At 37.8% G+C, this 20,206-nt stretch overlaps 1 protein-coding gene across 8 annotated transcripts in view; it reads left to right on the forward strand.

Moving 5' to 3' along the window:
* BBS9 (Bardet-Biedl syndrome 9) overlaps positions 1-20,206 on the forward strand; it is a 481,831-nt gene that overhangs the window by 249,396 nt on the left and 212,229 nt on the right. The window lies entirely within an intron of this gene.

A 20,206-nucleotide genomic window follows, 5' to 3' on the forward strand; every position in this document is an offset into this window, starting at 1 on the left:
ATATTCCACATATAAGTGATATCGTATGGTATTTGTCTTTCTCTTTCTGACTTCACTTAGTACGAGGATCTCTAGGTCCATCCATGTTGCTGTAATGACATTATTTCATTCTTTTTAATGGCTGAGTAGTATTCCACTGTATATATGTACCACATCTTCTTTATCTATTCATCTGTCATTGGACATTTAGGTTGTTTCCATGTCTTGGCTATTGTGAATAGTGCTATGAATAGTAGGGGTGCATGTATCTTTTTGAATTATAGTTTTGTCTGGATATATGCCTAGGAGTGGGCTTGCTGGATCATATGGCAACTCTATTTTTAGTTTTTAAGGAACCTCCATACTGATTTCCATAGTGGCCACACCAACTTACATTCCCAATAACAGTGTAGGAGGGTTCCCTTTTCTCCATACCCTCTCCAGCATCTGTTATTTGTAGACTTTTTAATGATGGCCATTCTGACCGTTGTGAGGTGGTGCCTCATTGCAGTTTTGATTTGCATTTCTCTAATAATTAGCGATGTTGAGCATCTTTTCATGTGCCTGTTGGTCATGAGATGGAATTCTTAAATAGCCCTTTGTTCTAAATCAAAAAGTCTATTTTCTTCATCTTCCTGATTCGTCCTTCTACCAGTGGTTTATCATTTGCGTGACTAGGGTGATGTGGGTCTCACTCTTAATGTATTATGTCTTCAAAAACTATTCAAAATTATCATCTCAGCCTTGAAATAATAACTTTTAAAATTCAAATTTCATGCGTAATGCCTCTGCCAGTTCCACTATAAAGAAGTCAGCTTCTTCTCGCTTCCTAAATAATATTGTTGGAGGACTCAGGTAAACTGCCATAGCTAGGAAGGTTTTATCGCTGAAAATTCTTGACTAAAGAAATCTTTTCTATTCCTTTTTTGTGAGTGTGTGCCAAAGTTAAATATGAAATAATCATCTGTTGAAATATCTCAATGCAGATACAGAGGTTAAATTTCATCATATTGTAAGTATAATGAAAATTTCATCATATTCTAAGTGTAATGAGAATTATTTGAGATCTTTCAGTATTAATACCTGTCCAGAAGCATGAAAAGTTTGATTGTCTTCAATTTCCATTTACGTAATTGTTGGGTTCATTCTCTTGGAAACAATATTTCTTTCATAAAATGTATCCTCTGAACAGTGAGGATAGGATGTAGAAATGTAGAACTGAGGAAGTTTGGGGATCTTTTGGGTGCTAGATGTCCAGGAACTGCTATGAATTCCAATAAAGTCCTTAGGACAAACTGAAAGTGAAGCCCGAATCCCTTCATATACAAATGATTAAGCATTGCTGAGTTGGCTGTAATGTGAAATAGTTGGTATGGTATATTTACTCGTGTAATAGAGTTAGTGATGGTACGTTCGTAGGTTCTGAGGTCAAAGTTTGGCTTACTAGCTCTGCACTCAGTAATGATAGCTATTGTTATTTAGGAACCAAAAAGTCAATTTACCAGGTACAGGAGTAGGTAAGGTCAGGGTGGAAGGGCAGAATGGCTTCTGTGCCCTTGGTGTTTAGCAGAAGCTCTGGGTACCACTAGTTTACATGGTGAGGCCAGTGAAGTGGGTCTCCAATCTTCGAATGACTTGGGATGTAGGTGCCTTTGAATCTGGTCCAGCAAAAGCCTGTTAGAGAAAGCCACTGCTTCTAAGGTTGCAGTAAGACATCAACATTGTTTCCTTTAAATGCATGCTAATAAATGTTCTAGGGTTTGAAGTGGCGTATCTGACTTATTCTAGTATAATGATTAAGAACTCTGTGTCTAGAGACAGCTTACTTGTATTCCAGTCCTGGCTCTGTGACCTTGGGCAAATTACTTAAACAAAAAGAAAGCCAAAACCCTCCTAAACCTCAGTTTTCCCATCTGTAGAATGGTGCCTCCTTCATTGGCCAATTGTGAGGACTGAAATGTATAAAGACATAAATTGCTTAGAATAGTGCTTGGAACACATAATCTCTCAACAAATATTAACTACAATTCTGAGGATAGTTTTTCATCTTTATTTGACTAATAAGTTATGCCTTCTCAAAAATGGTGCTATTCATTGATCAGAAAAAAGAGGTTATAATACATCATCTTTCTGAAACTTCGCTATGTGTCGGCATCACAAATCTAGATCTCAGCTAAGAAATATGAAGATCATGTATCCTCAGGGGCATCCCCAAACTCCTCTAGTGTAACTGCCTTGGGTGTTTGGTTCCAGAGAGGATACCAAAAGGAAAGGCGCCTCAGGATCATGAGGTCAAGTGGCCATCCTCCCAAAATCCCTGATTGTTTCATCTGGATGTATTCTTAGAAGGAAAATTGCTCAATCAAAAAATATTTCTCACTCACACACACACACCACACACACACATGTACACATACATATTGCTTAGCAAAAATGTACTAAATTATAGTTACTCCAGCAGTATATAAAAATGTCTATTTTGTAGGTATTATTGTTTTGATCTTTACAATTCTTAACTGAAAAAATAATTTGATTGTTATTTCAATCTTTCTTTCTTTGCTTACCAGTGAGATTGAACATTTAAAAAATGTTAATTGGCCATTTATCTTTCTTCTTTTGTGATTTACATATGTAAAACCTTTTGTTCAATAGTATATCAGGTAGTTCAGCTTTTTCTTATTTTGTGTATATTAAGAGTGGCAATCTTTTAGCATACTTTTGTCATGCATAAAAAATACCTTGTGTATGTAAGGAATGTAATCTCTCTTCATATGTAAAAGAAGTTTTACCAATTTGTCATTTGCCTTTTATTTTTATTTATGAAGTTTTTTAGACAAGTAAAATTTATAAAGTATTTACATAATAAAGTCTATTCATCTTTTTCCTTTAGGTTTCTCTGTCTAGGAAAGTCTTCCCATGCCAAGAGTATTATCGACCTATAATTTATTTTAACATTTTTATGCTATTATTCTTTATATATACTTTTTTAATCCATCTGGAATGTATTCTGCAATTTAGTGAGAAGCTAAGGTCCTTGCCAAAAATGGTGAGCTAGTTGTCTCAGCCCCTGTTAACTGCATAATCCATTTTTCTCTTACTGAGCTGAAATACTACTTGTATCATTTAACAATTTTACTGTATAGCAAACTACCCCAAACCTTAGTGGTTTAAAACAACAGTTCATTATTGTTCATGAGTCTCTGAATCAGCTGGGCAGTTCTGTTGACCTGAGCCATGGTTGGCTGTTCTTGTTTGAATTCACTCATGTGTCTCTGGTTAGCTGGTTGCTCAGCTGGGGACTGGATGGCCTAGGATGTGCTTACTTACATATTGGCATTTGGCTCACAATTAGATGGGGTGATTGTACCACATGTCTCTCCTGTGTGGCAGGCTGGCCTGTGCTTGTTTACATGGTGGCTACAGGTCCCGGTGCACAAGTATTCTTCAAGGCTCTGCCTGTACCATGTCTCTAATTCCCCATTGGTTTTGACCAACCCAGATCAAAGGGTTGGGGAAATAGACTCTGCTTCTTTATTTAAGGAGTCGAGAGCTGTGGGCAGTTTTACAATTTACCCTAATTCTAAATGAGCATATACTAAATTAGCAAAATTTTTGAAAGATAATTTTTTTCAACCTTTCCTAATCCTTGAACTTAGGTTTTCTATACTTTTAACTTTGAAACCTAAATTTTTGTTGTTATTAAAATTTTATTAATTCATAATCAGTTATGGTCTATGGATTTTAAAGATAATTTCTCTTATAATTAGATTTGTCAAGACTTATTTAAAGCAAACAGAGCATCTGTGCTGTTTTCAGGCTAGTGAAACTGCCTGAATACTTGCCTATGTGCTTAGTTATGGTCAGTTGTTTCGGGGATGGAATCTGTTATCTAGTCTCCTTGTAGGTCCCCACCATAGTCCTGTCCAGGGTGGGCGTTATGGGTGTGTGATCTGTGCAGTCACAGAGCCCTGTGTTTGGTTGAATGCTCTGTGGTAGCCGTCGTGAAATCCTTAATACTTTTTGAACAAGAGGCCCCATATTTTCATTTTGCCCTGGGCCCCTCAAATAATGTAGGTGGTTCTTGCCCTGTTGAGATACTAACTAATTTTTAATGAGTAGAACAAGACAATTGGGAGCTCAAATACAGAGTAGAATTCAAAGACATACTGGTTTTATTACCACTACCCCAAAACCACCTGTAAGTTTCCCCGAAGATGAACAAAAAGGGATGCAGTGGGCATCAATGAGCTCCTCTGAATAGCTCAAAGGCTTCTTTCTGGGAAAGGCATCTTGGTTAACTGTCAATGAAGTGACAAGGGTTATCTCATTTAAGAATATCATCCTGCAATTAGCTGTCTCTAGGCATGTTGTGGGTGGCAGCCTTTTTTAAGATTTCCATCCTGTGGGTCACACTGGCTTCAAGATGCACCACGAATAGTTATGAATTTTGATGCACAAAGGCTTCAGCCAACCACTTTTCTCCTGTTTTTAACTGCAGGTTATTTCTTATATCCTTATCTTTGATTGGACAGGAACCCCAAAACCACAGCACCACGTTATACTTTTAGTACCATGCCTTTCCTGTATAGTGTCTACTTACCATCACATCAGACTTCACTGGAGGCATCTACCAAGCACCCTTTACTGAGGTCATCCTATAGGTGAGGCAAGAAGAGAGGACTAGGACTATCACTCTCGGAAAAGCATCTCATGATTCTTACATGGGAAGGATCTGGTTTCCAGTGAATGAGGATTTTCCAGTTGCTCACCACAATTTCTATAATTTATTCTAGAATTTTGGGAAAAAAGCCTTACTTTTTGAAAGAACTTTCACCTTTACTTCTAGTTCTAGAGGCATAATGTTGAAAGAAAGTAACCGTGCCAAGAATTTCTTTTTTTCAGCAATTAGAAACCTAAATTTCCTCATTTGGATAATTGGAATCCTGCTTTGTCAACCAACTGAATATATTTTTGGAGGACCTAAGAAAAAAAGTATGGGAAGAGAAGGGAAATTCATGTTTATTGAGCATCTGTTGAGTCTGAGGTACATTTCATTTATTTATCATTTTATACAGCCATCTTGTGAGGGTGGCATTCTTGTTTCCATTTTATGGATGAAGAACTTGAGACTTACAGCAGGGTTAAACAACCTGCTCAGTGTTACACAGTTATTAAGCTATCTATTCCAAAGTCCATGTTTTAGTATGTCATGTGGCATTTTTACTTCAATTATTTCCAGGTGGGAAATAGACATCATAGGTTTTCTTTAGCAAAACTACAGTCAGGTTGAAGAAAAAGCAGATTTGTGCAAAATATTTGTACATATTTATGATGCGTATATGTATATATTCATGATCATCCAATATTCATTGTATATACACCTATCAGAAGGTAACAAAATCTTCTGGAGTGTTCCCCAAATATGTATTACATCTGAAACTTGGGTTTGTTAATTTAACTGTTACTGAAGTTCAGTTTCTTTGCCATCAAATGCTAGTGCTTATTGCATTTGGCAGAAAAGTTTTGGAAAATAAGTTCTCTGGTGTTATAAAATTTTCACGTGTATTTGTTTGTCAAAGCAGGTCTCGTTGGTTGAATTGAAGTAGGGGAAATTTAGACTTACCCTATGGTTTGGCTGTGTTTTGATGCTTTTATGTGTACTAAGATTTTTTTTTTCTCTGCTTGAACAGTAACCCTCTGTTGTAACAGGGGAAAAGTGTTTACTAATCTAAAAGTTTAATTGTGTCAGATGACATATGTGTGATGTAATGAGTGATAGCCATTAATGTTTTAGAAAGGTACTTGGCTGGTTTTTCTTTTCTGCAAAACAGAGGCTGTATTAGGCATAATTTTAAACAGAGGTCCGGTGGTTTGGAGTTTGCTATTTGTTACTTTTTCTGTACTTAAAACTTCCTTCTACTCTGTTTATTTGTGTGTTATTGATATATAAAAATCATTTTAAGTCATGCAAAAATCTAAGAGCTTTTTGGTCTGTGACTTTTTAAATAAGCATGATTTTGGCTGATAACACAAAGGAATATGTGATGAAACCATTTCGAGGCCTACTTTCCTCTTTGCACTGGCAAGTAAAAAACAATATGCTGATAGACTGAGAAGGAAGTGTCAGGGATTTGATGATGTTGCTGCATTTGTTTTCCTTATAACCTCTTAAGAGCTAAGAAAAAGTTCTTTCTCTTCCCAAAGAGATGGAATAAACAGATGATAAAGAGAGCACAGAAAAATGTAACCATATGTTTGGGGATGAATGGGAGAGGTAAGTTAAAAAAATAAAAGGATGGGATGGCAGTAAAAAAATGGAGTTTGCATGTTTTGACCCTATAATTCTATTCTTGGATGTTTATCTAAGAAAATAGTTCACAAAGGAAAAAGAATACATTCATCAAGTTGTTCATTTACAGTATTAATCACCTTTGCAAGAAATTATAAATCAGCTTTCATTTCTTAGAAATGAAAAGTGAAAATGAAAGTCAGATATATCATTTCTTATTATTTTAAAAACTGGAATAATATAAAACATTTTATTTTATTTTTATTATTTTTTAATTAATTTAATTAATTTATTTATTTTTGGCTGCATTGGGTCCTTGCTGATGCGCAAGGGCTTTCTCTAGTTGCGGCGAGCAGGGGCCACTCTTGGTTGCAGTGTGCAGGATCTAGAGCACAGGCTCAGCAGCTGTGGCACACGGGCTTAGTTGCTCCGCGGCATGTGGGATCCTCCTGGACCAGGGCTCGAACCCATGTCCCCTGCATTGGCAGGCAGACTCCTAACCACTGCACCACCAGGGAAGCCCCTAAAACATTTTAAATAATTGGAAAGAGATTAGTATATAATAAATTTCCAATGGATGTATCTATAATACATAAGTGTGCAAAGATGTGGAAGGAATACAAAAAAAAATGACATACATTTGTTTTAGATGACTTTAAATTCTTAAATAATTTAAAAAATTGTTATAATCATAATTTTTTAAGTGTGAATTTTTTTTTCACAATATGTGAATGTACTTAACACTACTGAACTCTACACTTAAAAATACCTAAGGTGGTAAATTTTATGTTCTGTTTTACCACAATTAAAAAGAGTAATAACTTTTCGAAAACTGGGATGTGGTCAGAAACTCCTGGTTGTCATTGGTTTTCTATTTTTTTTTTTTTTGCAGTGTAGACTAAACATAACTTTTTTTTTTAACAGTCCTATTCACTTTTTTTTTTAAACATCTTTATTGGCGTATAATTGCTTTACAATGGCGTGTTAGTTTCTGCTTTATAACAAAGTGAATCAGCTATACATATACATATATCCCCATAGTTCCTCCCTCTTGCATCTCCCTCCCTCCCACCCTCCCTATCCCACTCCTCTAGGTGGTCACAGAGCACCCAGCTGATCTCCCTGTGCTGTGCAGCTGCTTCCCACTAGCTATCTATTTTACATTTGGTAGTATATATGAGTCCATGCCACTCTCTCACTTCGTCCCAGCTTACCCTTCCCCCTCCCCGTGTCCTCAAGTCCATTCTCTAGTAGGTCTGCGTCTTTATTCCTGTCCTGCCCCTAGGTTCTTTATAACCATTTTTTTGGTTTTAGATTCTATATATATGTGTTAGTATACGGTATTTGTTTTTCTCTTTCTGACTTACTTCACTATGTATGACAGACTCTAGGTCCATCCACTTCACTACAAATAACTCAGTTTCGTTTCTTTTTATTCCTGAGTAATATTTCATTGTATATATGTGGCACATCTTCTTTATCCATTCATCTGTTGATGGACACTTAGGTTGCTTCCATGCCCTGGCTATTGTAAATAGAACTGCAATGAACATTATGGTGCATGACTCTTTTTTTTTTTTTTTTTTTGCGGTACGCGGGCCTCTCACTGTTGTGGCCTCTCCCGTTGCGGAGCACAGGCTCCGGATGTGCAGGCTCAGCGGCCATGGCTCACGGGCCCCGCTGCTCCGTGGCACGTGGGATCCTCCCAGACTGGGGCACGAACCTGCATCCCCTGCCTGCATTGGCAGGTGGACTCTCAACCACTGCGCCACCAAGGAAGCCCCGGTGCATGACTCATTTTGAATTATTTTCTCAGGGTATGTGCCCAGTAGTGGAATTGCTGGGTCGTATGGTAGTTCTATTTTTAGTTTTTTAAGGAACCTCCATAATGTTCTCCATAGTGGCTGTATCAATTCACATTCCCATCAACAATGCAAGAGTGTTCCCTTTTCTCCACACCCTATCCAGCATTTACAGTTTGTAGATGTTTTGATGATGGCCATTCTGACCAGTGTGAGCTGTTACCTCCTTGTAGTTTTGATTTGTATTTCTCTAATGATTAATGATGTTGAGCATTCTTTGATGTGTTTGTTGGCAATCTGTATATCTTCTTTGGAGAAATGTCTGTTTAGGTCTTTTACCCATTTTTGGATTGGGTTGTTTGTGTTTTTGATTGAGCTGCATGAGCTGCTTGTATATGTTGGAGATTAAACCTTTGTCAGTTGCTTCATTTGCAAATATTTTCTCCATTCTGAGAGTTGTCTTTTCATTTTGTTTATAGTTTCCTTTGCTGTGCAAAAAGCTTTTAAGTTTCATTAGGTCCCATTTGTTTATTTTTGTTTTTATTTCCATTTCTCTAGGAGGTGGGTCAAAAAGGATCTTTCTGTGATTTATGTCATAGAGTGTTCTGCCTATGTTTTCCTCTAAGAGTTTTATAGTGTCTGGCCTTTTTACATTTAGGTCTTTACTCCATTTTGAGTTTCTTTTTGTGTATGGTGTTAGGGAGTGTTCCAACTTCATTCTTTTACATGTAGCTGTCCAGTTTCCCAAGGACCACTTATTGAAGAGGCTGTCTTTTCTCCATTGTATGTACTTGCCTCCATTATCAAAAATAAGGGACCATATGTGTGTGGGTTGATCTTTGGGCTTTCTATCCTGTTCCATTGATCTATATTTCTGTTTTTGTGGCAGTACCATACTGTCTTGATTACTGTAGCTTTGTAATATAGTCTGAAGTCAGGGAGCCTGATTCCTCCAGCTCCGTTTTTCTTTCTCAAGATTGCTTTGGCTATTTAGGGTCTTTTGTGTTTCCGTACAAATTGTGACATTTTTTGTTCTAGTTCTGTGAAAAATGCCATTGGTAATTTGATAGGGATTGCATTGAATCTATAGATTGCTTTGGGTAGTACAGTCATTTTCACAATGTTGATTCTTCCAATCCAAGAACATGGTATATCTCTTCATCTGTTGTATCATCTTTTATTTCATTCATCAGTGTCTTATGGTTTTCTGCACACAGGACTTTTGTCTCCTTAGGTAGGTTTATTCCTAGGTATTTTATTCTTTTTCTTACAATGGTAAATAGGAGTGTTTCCTTAATTTCTCTTTCAGACTTTTCATCATTAGTGTATAGGAATGCAAGAGATTTCTGTGCATTAATTTTGTATCCTGATTCTTTACCAAATTCACTGATTAGCTCTAGTAGTTTTCTGGTAGCATCTTTAGGATTCTCTATGTATAGTATCATGTCATCTGCAAACAGTGACAGCTTTACTTCTTCTTTTCTGATTTGGATTCCTTTTCTTTCTTTTTCTTCTCTGATTGCTGTGGCTAAAACTTCCAAAACTATGTTGAATAATAGTGGTGAGAATGGGCAACCTTGTCTTGTTCCTGATTTTAGTGGAATTGGTTTCAGTTTTTCACCATTGAGAACCATATTGGCTGTGGGTTTGTCATATATGGCCTTTATTATGTCGAGATAAGTTCTCTCTTTGCCTACTTTCTGTAGGGTTTTTATCGTAAATGGTTGTTGAATTTTGTTGAAAGGTGTTTCTGCATCTATTAGGATAATCATATTTTTTTCTTCAGTTTCTTAATATGGTGTATCATACTGATTGATTTGTGTGTATTGAAGTATCCTTGCATTCCTGGGATAAACTCCACTTGATCATGGTGTATGATCCTTTTAATGTGCTGTTGGATTCTGTTTACTAGTATTTTGTTGAGGATTTTTGCATCTATGTTCATCAGTGATACTGGCCTGTAGTTTTCTTTCTTTGGGACATCTTTGTCTGGTTTTGGTATCAGGGTGATGGTGGCCTGGTAGAATGAGTTTGGGAGTGTTCCTCCCTCTGCTGTATTTTGGAAGAGTTTGAGAAGGATAGGTGTTAGCTTTTCTCTAAATGTTTGATAGAATTCGCCTGTGAAGCCATCTGGTCCTGGGCTTTTGTTTGTTGGAAGATTTTTAATCAGAGTCTCAATTTCAGTGCTTGTGATTGGTCTGTTTATATTTTCTATTTCTTCCTGGTTCAGTCTCGGAAGGTTGTGCTTTTCTAATAATTTGTCCATTTCTTCCAGGTTGTCCATTTTATTGGCATAGAGTTGCTTGTAGTAATCTCTCATGATCCTTTGTATTTCTGTGGTGTCAGTTGTTACTTCTCCTTTTTCATTTCTAATTCTATTGATTTGAGTCTTCTCCCTTTTTTTCTTGATGAGTATGGCCAATGGTTTATCAATTTTGTTTATCTTCTCAAAGAACCAGCTTTTAGTTTTATTGATCTTTGTTATCGTTTCCTTCATTTCTTTTTCATTTATTTCTGATCTGTTCTTTATGATTACTTTCCTTCTGCTAACTTTGGGGGGTGTTTTTGTTTTTATTTCTCTAATTGTCTCAGATATAAGGTTAGGTTGTTTATTTGACATGTTTCTTGTTTCTTAAGGTAGCATTGTAGTGCTATAAGCTTCCCTCTTAGAACTGCTTTTGCTGCTTCCCATAGGTTTTGGGTCGTTGTGTTTTCATTGTCATTTATTTCTAGGTATTTTCTGATTTCCTCTTTGATTTCTTCAGTGATCTCTTTGTTATTAAGTAGTGTATTGTTTAGCATCCACGTGTTTGTATTCTTTACAGTTTTTTTCCTGTAATTGATATGTGGTCTCATAGTGTTGTGGTCGGAAAGGATACTTGATACGATTTCAATTTTCTTAAATTTACCAAGGCTTGATTTGTGACCCAAGATATGATCTATCCTGGAGAATATTCCACGAGCACTTGAGAAGAAAGTGTATTCTGTTGTTTTGGGATGGAATATCCTTTAAATATCAATTAAGTCCATTTTGTTTAATGTTTCATTTAAAGGTTGTGTTTCCTTATTTATTTTCATTTTGGATGATCTGTCCATTGGTGAAAGTGGGGAGTTAAAGTCCCCTAGTATGATTGTGTTACTGTCAATTTCCCCTTTTATGGCTGTTAGTATTTGCCTTATGTATTGAGGTGCTCCTATGTAGGGTGCATAAATATTTACAGTTGTTATATCTTCTTCTTGGATTGATCCCTTGATCATTATGTAGTGTCCTTCTTTGCCTTTTGTATAGTCTTTGTTTTAAAGTCTATTTTGTCTGATATGAGAATTGCTACTCCAGCTTTCTTTTGATTTCCATTTGCATGGAATATCTTTTTCCATGCACTCACTTTCAGTCCCTATGTGTCCCTAGGCCTGAAGTGGGTCTCTTGTAGATAGCATATATACAGGTCTTGTTTTTTTTTTTTTTTTTGTGGTACGTGGGCCTCTCACTGTTGTGGCCTTCCCCATTGCGGAGAGCACAGGCTCCGGATGCACAGGCTCAGCGGCCATGGCTCACGGGCCTAGCCGCTCTGCGGCATGTGGGATCTTCCCGGACCGGGGCACGAACCCATGTCCCCTGCATCGGCAGGCGGACTCTCAACCACTGCGCCACCAGGGAAGCCCAACAGGTCTTGTTTTTTTATCCATTCAGCCAGTGTACATCTTTTGGTTGGAGCATTTAATCCATTTACATTTAAGGTAATTATTGATATGTATGTTCCTAACACCATTTTCTTGTTTTGGGTTTATTATTGTAGGTCTTTTCCTTCTCTTGTGTTTCCTGCCTAGAGAAGTTCCTTTAGCATTTTTTGTAAAGCTGGTTTGGTGGTGCTGAATTCTCTTAGCTTTTGCTTGTCTGTTAAGGTTTTAATTTCTCCATCGAATCTGAATGAGATCCTTGCTGGGTAGAGTAATCTTGCTTGTAGTTTTTTCCCTTCCATCACTTTAAATATATCCTGCCAATCCCTTCTGGCTTGCAGAGTTTCTGCTGAAAGATCAGCTGTTAACCTTATGGGTATTCCCTTGTGTGTTATTTGTTGCTTTTCCCTTGCTGCTTTTAATATTTTTTCTTTGTGTTCAATTTTTGATACTTTGATTAATGTATGTCTTTGTGCGTTCCTCCTTGGATTTATTTTGTATGGGACTCTGCACTTCCTGGAGTTGATTAACTATTTCCTTTCCCATATAAGGGAAGTTTTCAACTATGATCTCTTCAAATATTTTCTCAGTCCCTTTCTTTTTCTCTTCTTCTTCTGGGACCCGTATAGTTCGAATGTTGGTGCGTTTCATGTTGTCCCAGAGGTCTCTAAGACTGTCCTCAATTCTTTTCATTCTTTTTTCTTTTTTCTTCTCTGCGGTAGTTATTTCCACTGTTTTATCTTCCAAGTCACTTATCTGTTCTTCTGCCTCAGTTATTCTGCTATTGATTCCTTCTAGGGAATTTTAAATTTCATTTATTGTGTTGTTCATCCTTGTTTGTTTGCTCTTTAGTTCTTCTAGGTCCTTGTTAAACATTTCTTGTATTTTCTCTATTCTATTTCCAAGGTTTTGGATTATCTTTACTATCATCACTCTGAATTCTTTTTCAGGTAGACTGCCTATTTCCTCTTCATTTGTTTGGGCTGGTGGGCTTTTACCTTGTTCCTTCATCTGTTGTGTGTTTCTCTGTCTTCTTATTTTGCTTAACTTACTGTGTTTGGGGTCTCCTTTTCACAGGCTGCACGTTTGTAGTTCCTGTTATTTTTGGGTCTGCCCCCAGTGGTAAGGTTGGTTCAGTGGGTTTTGTAGGCTTCCTGGTGGATGGGCGTAGTGCCTGTGTTCTGGTGAATGAGGATGGATCTTGTCTTTCTGTTGGGCAGGTCCACATCCGGTGGTGTGTTTTGGGGTGTCTGGGACCTTATTATGTTTTTAGGCAGCTCACTGCTAAAGGGTGGGGTTGTGTTACTGTCTTGCTAGTTGTTTGACATAGGGTGTCTAGCACTGTATCTTGCTGGTCATTGAGTAGAGCCAGGTCTTAGTGTTGAGATGGAGATCTCTGGGAGAGCTTTCGCTGTTTGATATTCCATGGAGCCGGAGCTTTCTGGTCAACCAATGTCCTGAATTCGGCTCTCCCACCTCAGAGATACAGGCCTGACATGCGGCCGGAGCATGAAGACCCTGTCATCCACACGGCTCTGAAGGAAAGGGAGAAAAAAAGAAAGAAAAAAAAGTTATTAAAATAGAAAATAAAAAATAATTATTAAAAATAAAAAAATTAAAAAGTAATAAAAAGTAAAAAAAGAAAGAAAGAAGAGAGCAACCAGATCAAAAAACAAATCCACCAATAATAACAAGCGCTAAAAAGTATAGTAAAAAAAAAACCAAACAGAAAATAAAGAGACAGAACCCTAGGACAAATGGTAAAAGCAAAAGTATACAGACAAAATCACACAGAGAAGCATACACATATATACTAACAAAAAGAAAAAGGAAAAAATATATATATATCATTGCTCCCAAAGTCCACTGCCTCTATTTTGGAATGATCCATTGTCTATTCATATATTCCACAGATGCAGGGTACATCAAGTTGATTGTGGAGATTTAATCTGCTGCTCCTGAGGCTGGTGGACAAGATTCCCTTTCTCTTCTTTGTTCGCACAGCTCCTGGGGTTCAGCTTTGGATTTGGCCCTGCCTCTGCGTTTAGGTCACCTGAGGGCGTTTGTTCCCCCCCCAGACAGGACTGGGTCAAAGGAGCAGCTGATTATGGGGCTCCGGCTCACTCAGGCCTGAGGGAGGGAGGGGTACGGAATGTGTGGCGAACCTGCAGCGGCAGAAGCCAACATGTCTTTGCAACAGCCTGAGGCGTGCTGTGTGTTCTCCTGGGGAAGTTGTCCTTGCATCACGGGGCCCTGGCAGTGGCGGGCTGCACAGGCTCCCGGGAGGGGAGGTGTGGATAATGACCACAGGCTTCTTGGTGGCGGCAGCAGCAGCCTTAGCGTCTCATGCCCGTCTCTGGTGTCCGTGCTGATAGCCGCGGCTCACGCCCGTCTCTGGAGCTCATTTAGGCGGTGCTCTGAATCCCCTCTCCTCGCACACCCTGAAACAGTGGTCTCTTGCCTCTTAGGCAGGTCCAGACTTTTTCCAACACTCCCTCCCGGCTAGCTGTGGTGCGCTAGCCCCCTTCAGGCTCTGTTCACACCGTCAACCCCAGTCCTCTCCCTGGGATCTGAGTTCTGAAGCCCGAGCCTCAGCTCCCAGGCCCCAGCCACCCCGGCGGGTGAGCAGACAAGCCTCTCCGGCTGGTGGGTGCTGGTCGGCACTGATCCTCTGTGTGGGAATCTCGCCGCTTTACCCTCTGCACCCCTGTTGCTGTGCTCTCCTCCGAGGCTCTGACGCTTCCCCCCCGCCACCCCCGGTCTCTGCCAGTGAGGGGGCTTCCTAGTGTGTGGAAACTCTCCTCCTTCACAGCTCCCTCCCACTGGTGCAGGTCCCGTTCCCTATTCTTTTGTCTCTGTTTTTTCTTTTTTTCTTTTGTCCTACCCAGGTACGTGGGGAGTTTCTTGCCTTTTGGGAGGTCTGAGGTCTTGCCAGCATTCAGTAGGTGTTCTGTAGGAGTTGTTCCACATGTAGATGTATTTCTGATGTATTTGTGGGGAGGAAGGTGATCTCCACGTCCTACTCTTCTGGCATCTTGAAGGTCTCCCGTCTTTGGTTTTCTGAGGGAAGTATTTTCTCTCACCTGTATATACCTTGTAAACTTATTTCTCTAGTCTCATAATGTTTAGAACTTTGGGTGATCATTGCATATATGAGATAGTTTATTCCTATTCACTCAAAAGAGAGCATTTAGATAACTGGATGGTATGCTTGAATGAAGATATGAATAGGATGGATGTTGTCCTGCTCTATCTGACCCTAAACTCGCCAGTTCCTCAGCCAAACTGGAAAAGCATACAAAGCTCTTTGAAAATGATGTCAATTTTTCTTCATCTAGGTCAGAGTGCAATCTGGAATGTAATCGCCAAAGTGTGTTTGTTTTAAGTACATCACTGATGTCTTCAATATATGTGTGTGGCTATATAGAAATATAGCCCAACAGAAACATACCTCAAGCCACAAATATAAGCCATATATGTAATTTGTAGTTTTCTAGCAGCTACATTAAAAAAGTAAAATGAAACTAGTGCACTTAATTTTGATAATGTGTTTTATTTAACCCTATATATCTAAAATATTATTTCAACATGTAATCAAATAAATATTATTAATGAGATATTTAATATGTTTTCCACATTAAGTCTTTAAGACATGGTTTATTTGAGACTTGCAGCACATATCAAGTGCTGAATAGCCATATGTGGCTAGTGGGTACCTTAGTGAACATCACAGTTCTAGCTACAGATAGTTGTCAACTCATACTTTTATATTATTTCTTATAATGTCTCTTTTCTTGATTTTTTTCTTTCCCTTGGTCCCTTTAAATTCTTGTTCATGATAAGACTATCACTGACCATTGATTTTCACTTACTCGATGTGAATAGCAGGTGGTGGGAAGTGCTTAGATTGTTATGGGACTACTAGGAACCTTTGCTTACATAAGCCATGCCTTCAGGTATTGTTTAAAAGAAAAGCATCAAATTTTGTGTCAACAGATTGGGGTCCCTGTTCCAGCTCTCTCTGGCTCTTTGGCTTTGGATGTGTCATGTAACCGCTCTAAGCCTTGGCTTCTTAACTTTCATCTTTGGACATCTTAGGACCTTTTTGCACAGCATCCAGCATGGGGCTTATCTTCTAGTAAAATTCTCAATAAATATTTGTTGTGTTGTATAATGGTTAGGTCAAAGGATTTAGAATCTTAAGTTTCCATTAGTATAGGATTTCAGAAACAAATGGGGCCTTTGGGGTCATCTAGTGCCAGCCCCTAGACTGGAATGTTGTTGTGGGCCAGTCATTGTTTGGTGGACGCTAATGCTAGTGATCTAAGGTACAGGGCTTTGTGAGACTGAATTAGTTTTCAAACAAAATATATAAGTGCAAAGTATTATTATAAATTGGAGCTACGCTTCCCTGGATTTATGTATGTAATGCTAATTGATATTAATGGAGATTGTACATAAATCAAGGGGAGAACAGACCTATTAGTGTATAAAAAACATTCTACTTCTAATATCCGTCTGGTATGCTTTACTTCCTTGGGGCATATGTGTTTTTATAAATTGAATGCATACTTCTTTATCTTCATGTTGTTCAATCAGTATTGGAGTTTTAGTTTGAATGTCTCCCTAGATTGTAAATTCAGTATTAGTGTTTCATTTTGGCAAACTTAGCAGATGCAGAAATTGGTATTTGTCTGGTATAAAGCATTCTAAGCCCAAAGTAATCAGGGGTACTGTCTTGTGCTAAAATTTCATTCTATTTATTGTTTGATCTTTAAAAAACAATTAGTCCTTTGATATACACTCAGAAGCAAGATGTTTCTAATATTTCAATAAAACAATTAATGGGTCCATTATAAGGAAATGAAAATCTTTTTGTGTCAGTGATGAGAGAAAAATATATAAGTGGCCTCCAATTATCTGTAATTGTATGAGGTTTTCTTTCATTTATGTTATCTATCTTCCTGTTTAATCCCATCTAGCACAATTACTCCTTTTGTATTAGTTTTTTGTAAATGGAGTTCTGAATGGTTTGAATTGTGAATCAACAATTGTGATGATCACAATCTTCACAACCCTCCTCTCCACCTTCCTTCCCTTCCCTGCCTTTCTCGTTCTCTTTAAATAAAGGAAAACAAATACATTTTCCTGGAGAGATTACTTTATGATCTTTCTTAGCAAAAGAAAAAGATGTATGGTCTTTATAAGAATATCTATGAATAGCTGAATAATTATATCAGTCTGATATGTGTTCCTCTGTATATTAATAAGTAGAGGGCTAATAGTTATCTGAAAGTATGAAATGTAACCAAGGATAAATTGAGGTGGTATATTTTTAAAAAGATATTTTTGTGAGACCTACCTGTATGTCTAGGAACAAGGTAGTAATAGTAAAATCAGTTTCATCTAATTAAAAGAAATGAACTTTGAACATTGGACTTTAAATGGATTTAAATTTATTATCACTCTACCTGGGAATCATTAATAAAATGTTGTACAGTAAAATCAGCAGGCATTTATCTTCACTATTTTATCTGATGGATCACCCTATATTGTTGTTTTTAAGTTCCCTTTTATATGATTTCCAAATCTCTTATAGCAGGATATTAGATTTCAGGGAAATCCAACCACCTTTCCCACCCAAATATTGATACTCTGCCTCCCTCTACCCCCATCTAAGACTGGCTTCTGGCCAGCAGTTAATATTCTTATTCAGTTGGTTCCCCAGTTAGAAAGATGGGCTCAGAGGCCATATTCTGGGAGATGTTTTTTCCATGGAAGTGATAGATTTTCACAGGGCCATCACCTTCCATCTTTTATCCCACCTTTGTGATTCAAGGTAAAGATGTGTAAGAGGATTGGCTCTTGCTAAGTTGAGGCCATGGACTCGAGGACACTCAAGGAAACCACAACTTCCTGGTCCTTGTAGTCTAATATGTCAATTACCTGTCTGGCACATGAGACAAGATTAATCTTCTGAATGTAATTATCTGTAGTTTTTCTTTGTCTGTTTTTGTCCTATCTCATTCCAAGACCTTTAGGGCATCCCTGCTGTCTATCCAATTAAGTTGAGACTGCTTACTCTGACATTCAAAGGTCTCTGAAGAGTGGAACCCAACTCCTTCTAAACTCCTACTTCTGCAAAACCTACATACCAATCAAGCTAGCCTATCCTCTTAAACAAAAACTCTATTGATGTATAATTTGCATACTGTGAAATTCACCTGTTATAAATGTACCATTTAATGATTTTTAGTAAATTTATAGAGTTGCGCAGCCATCACCACAACCCAATTTTAGAACATTACTACTATCCCCAAAAGCTCCCTTGTGCCCTTTTGCCAGCCTTAACACCAAGAAACTGCTGATCTACTATCTGTTTCTTTAAGTTGACCTTTTCTGGATATTTCATATAAATAGAGTCACACAGTAAGTAGTCTTTTGGATCTTTTTTTTTTTAACCTAACATTCTGCTTTTGAGGTTCATCCATATTATAGTATGTGCCAGGAGCTTGCTCCTTTTATTGCTGAATAGTATTCTATTGTATGGATATAGCATATTTTGTTTTTTATCAGTTCATAGACATTTGGATTGTTTTCAGTTTGACCAATAAATGAATAATGCTGCTGTGAACATTCATGTATATGTCTTTATATGAACACATTTTGTTTTCTCTTGGTAGATTGTTACTATTTTAATTAATTAATTAATTAACTTTTTTGCTCTCAGGCATAATAATGACTTTATCGGGTGCCCTTCTGTGCCAGACACTCTTATAGGCCTTAACACTTTTTTTCTTGATTAAAAAATACATGAATAATTCATGCTCGTTATAACAAATCAAACAGTACAGAAACAGATAAAGACAGCACTACCATCTCCCCCACCCAAGCTCCACATCTTATTTAATTGTTGAAACCACCATGAGAGATAAGAATTATAGGCCATATTTTATACATGAGAAAATTGAGGCTGAGAAAGGCTCAGAGTGTACCCTGCAGTGTTTAACAGGAAGAGCTTTGGAGTCTGATTACCTGGGCTCGTTTCTTGACTTTGCAGTTTACTATGTGTCCATGAGCAAATTACTTATTATTTCTGTCCCTCAGTTTTCCTACCTGCTAGTTCACAGGGTGCAGTGAGGATGTAATGTGCTAAGACATAAAAATATTGCTGTTTCTAAAGAAAAAAAGATCAAAAAGAGAAATTATTTTAAAATGACAGCTAAGAAGAAAATACTAAGAATTAGAGCAAACTCTGTTCACCATTCTGCTACTTCACTATTCTGCTACTAGTGTTCTCTTGGTGGATTATTAGGAGTGGAATTGCAGGGTCATATGGTAAATTTATGTTTAACTTTCTATGAAATTCACAAACTGTTTTCCTCAGGGTTGTGTTGTATCATTTTATATTCCCGCCAGCAATGTATGAGGGTTCCAGTTTCTCCACATGGTCACCAACACTTGTTATTCTTTTTAAAAATTTTATCTGTAAGCATTCCAGTGGGTATCCCATTATGATTTTAATTTGCATTTTTCCTAATGACTAATTATGTTGGGCATCTTTTCATTTGCTTATTAGATCTTTTGATCAAACTTACCTTATACATTTCTTCCATTGTGCTTGTGCTTATGTTGTTCTCACTACCTGAACCTTACCTTTTTTTCCCCATTTTCTTTTTTGGAAGCTTTCTGCAAAGTCCATCTTCTTTTTTGAAGCCTTTCCTTATTTCATCCTGCTACTTCCAGTTATCTGTGACCTCTCCTTCCTTTAAACCTCAGGAGCACTATGATTAAATCTCTGTTGTGACATTTATTTATATTTTTCTGCCTGATATTATTGTTACTTGAGTATTTGCCTCTTTTCTCCTGGTGATCTATAAGCTCTTGGATAACTGGGACAGTTTCTTTACTTACCTATCAGTGCACAAAACAGTGACATACTGGGAGGAGTACTGCATGACTGTTTGCCAAATAGACTTGTGGAGGAAGGTGTATGTTAAAAAAGAGAGGCTTCTTTAGTTAGTAATAAAGGCAGATAGGCTAAGTGGGCTCGGTTTCAGTCTGCATTAGCTACAGCCACAGTGCTTCCTCTCTCACTTTGTGAGGATTATTCTTCAGTCTGTTTTCATGTTCCTTGCTCTCTTTAGGGCGTGGATTCCACTGTGATCATCTCAAGTGATTTATTCCCTATGCCCATGAGTCCCTCATTATAGTCTTTCCTTTCCTTTGGGAAACCAGTATCAGAACATTGTCTCTGTTCCTGCTGCCACTTGAAATTCATGCCTCCAAGCTCATTTGCCTAAAATCCTACCTTCACCTTGGTCAGTCACCTCTCCCATTTCTCTTAGTCAGTCAGCAATCTCATCAAGCCCAATACTCACCCCCTCTCTCTCACTCTTAGGAGACAACCTTAAATCCTATTTTGCCAGGAAGATTGAGACCATCAAGTAGGTCTCTC

This window comes from Mesoplodon bidens (genome assembly GCF_964165515.1).
Source record: "Mesoplodon bidens genome assembly, chromosome: 9".
Classification (NCBI taxonomy): domain Eukaryota; kingdom Metazoa; phylum Chordata; class Mammalia; order Artiodactyla; family Ziphiidae; genus Mesoplodon; species Mesoplodon bidens.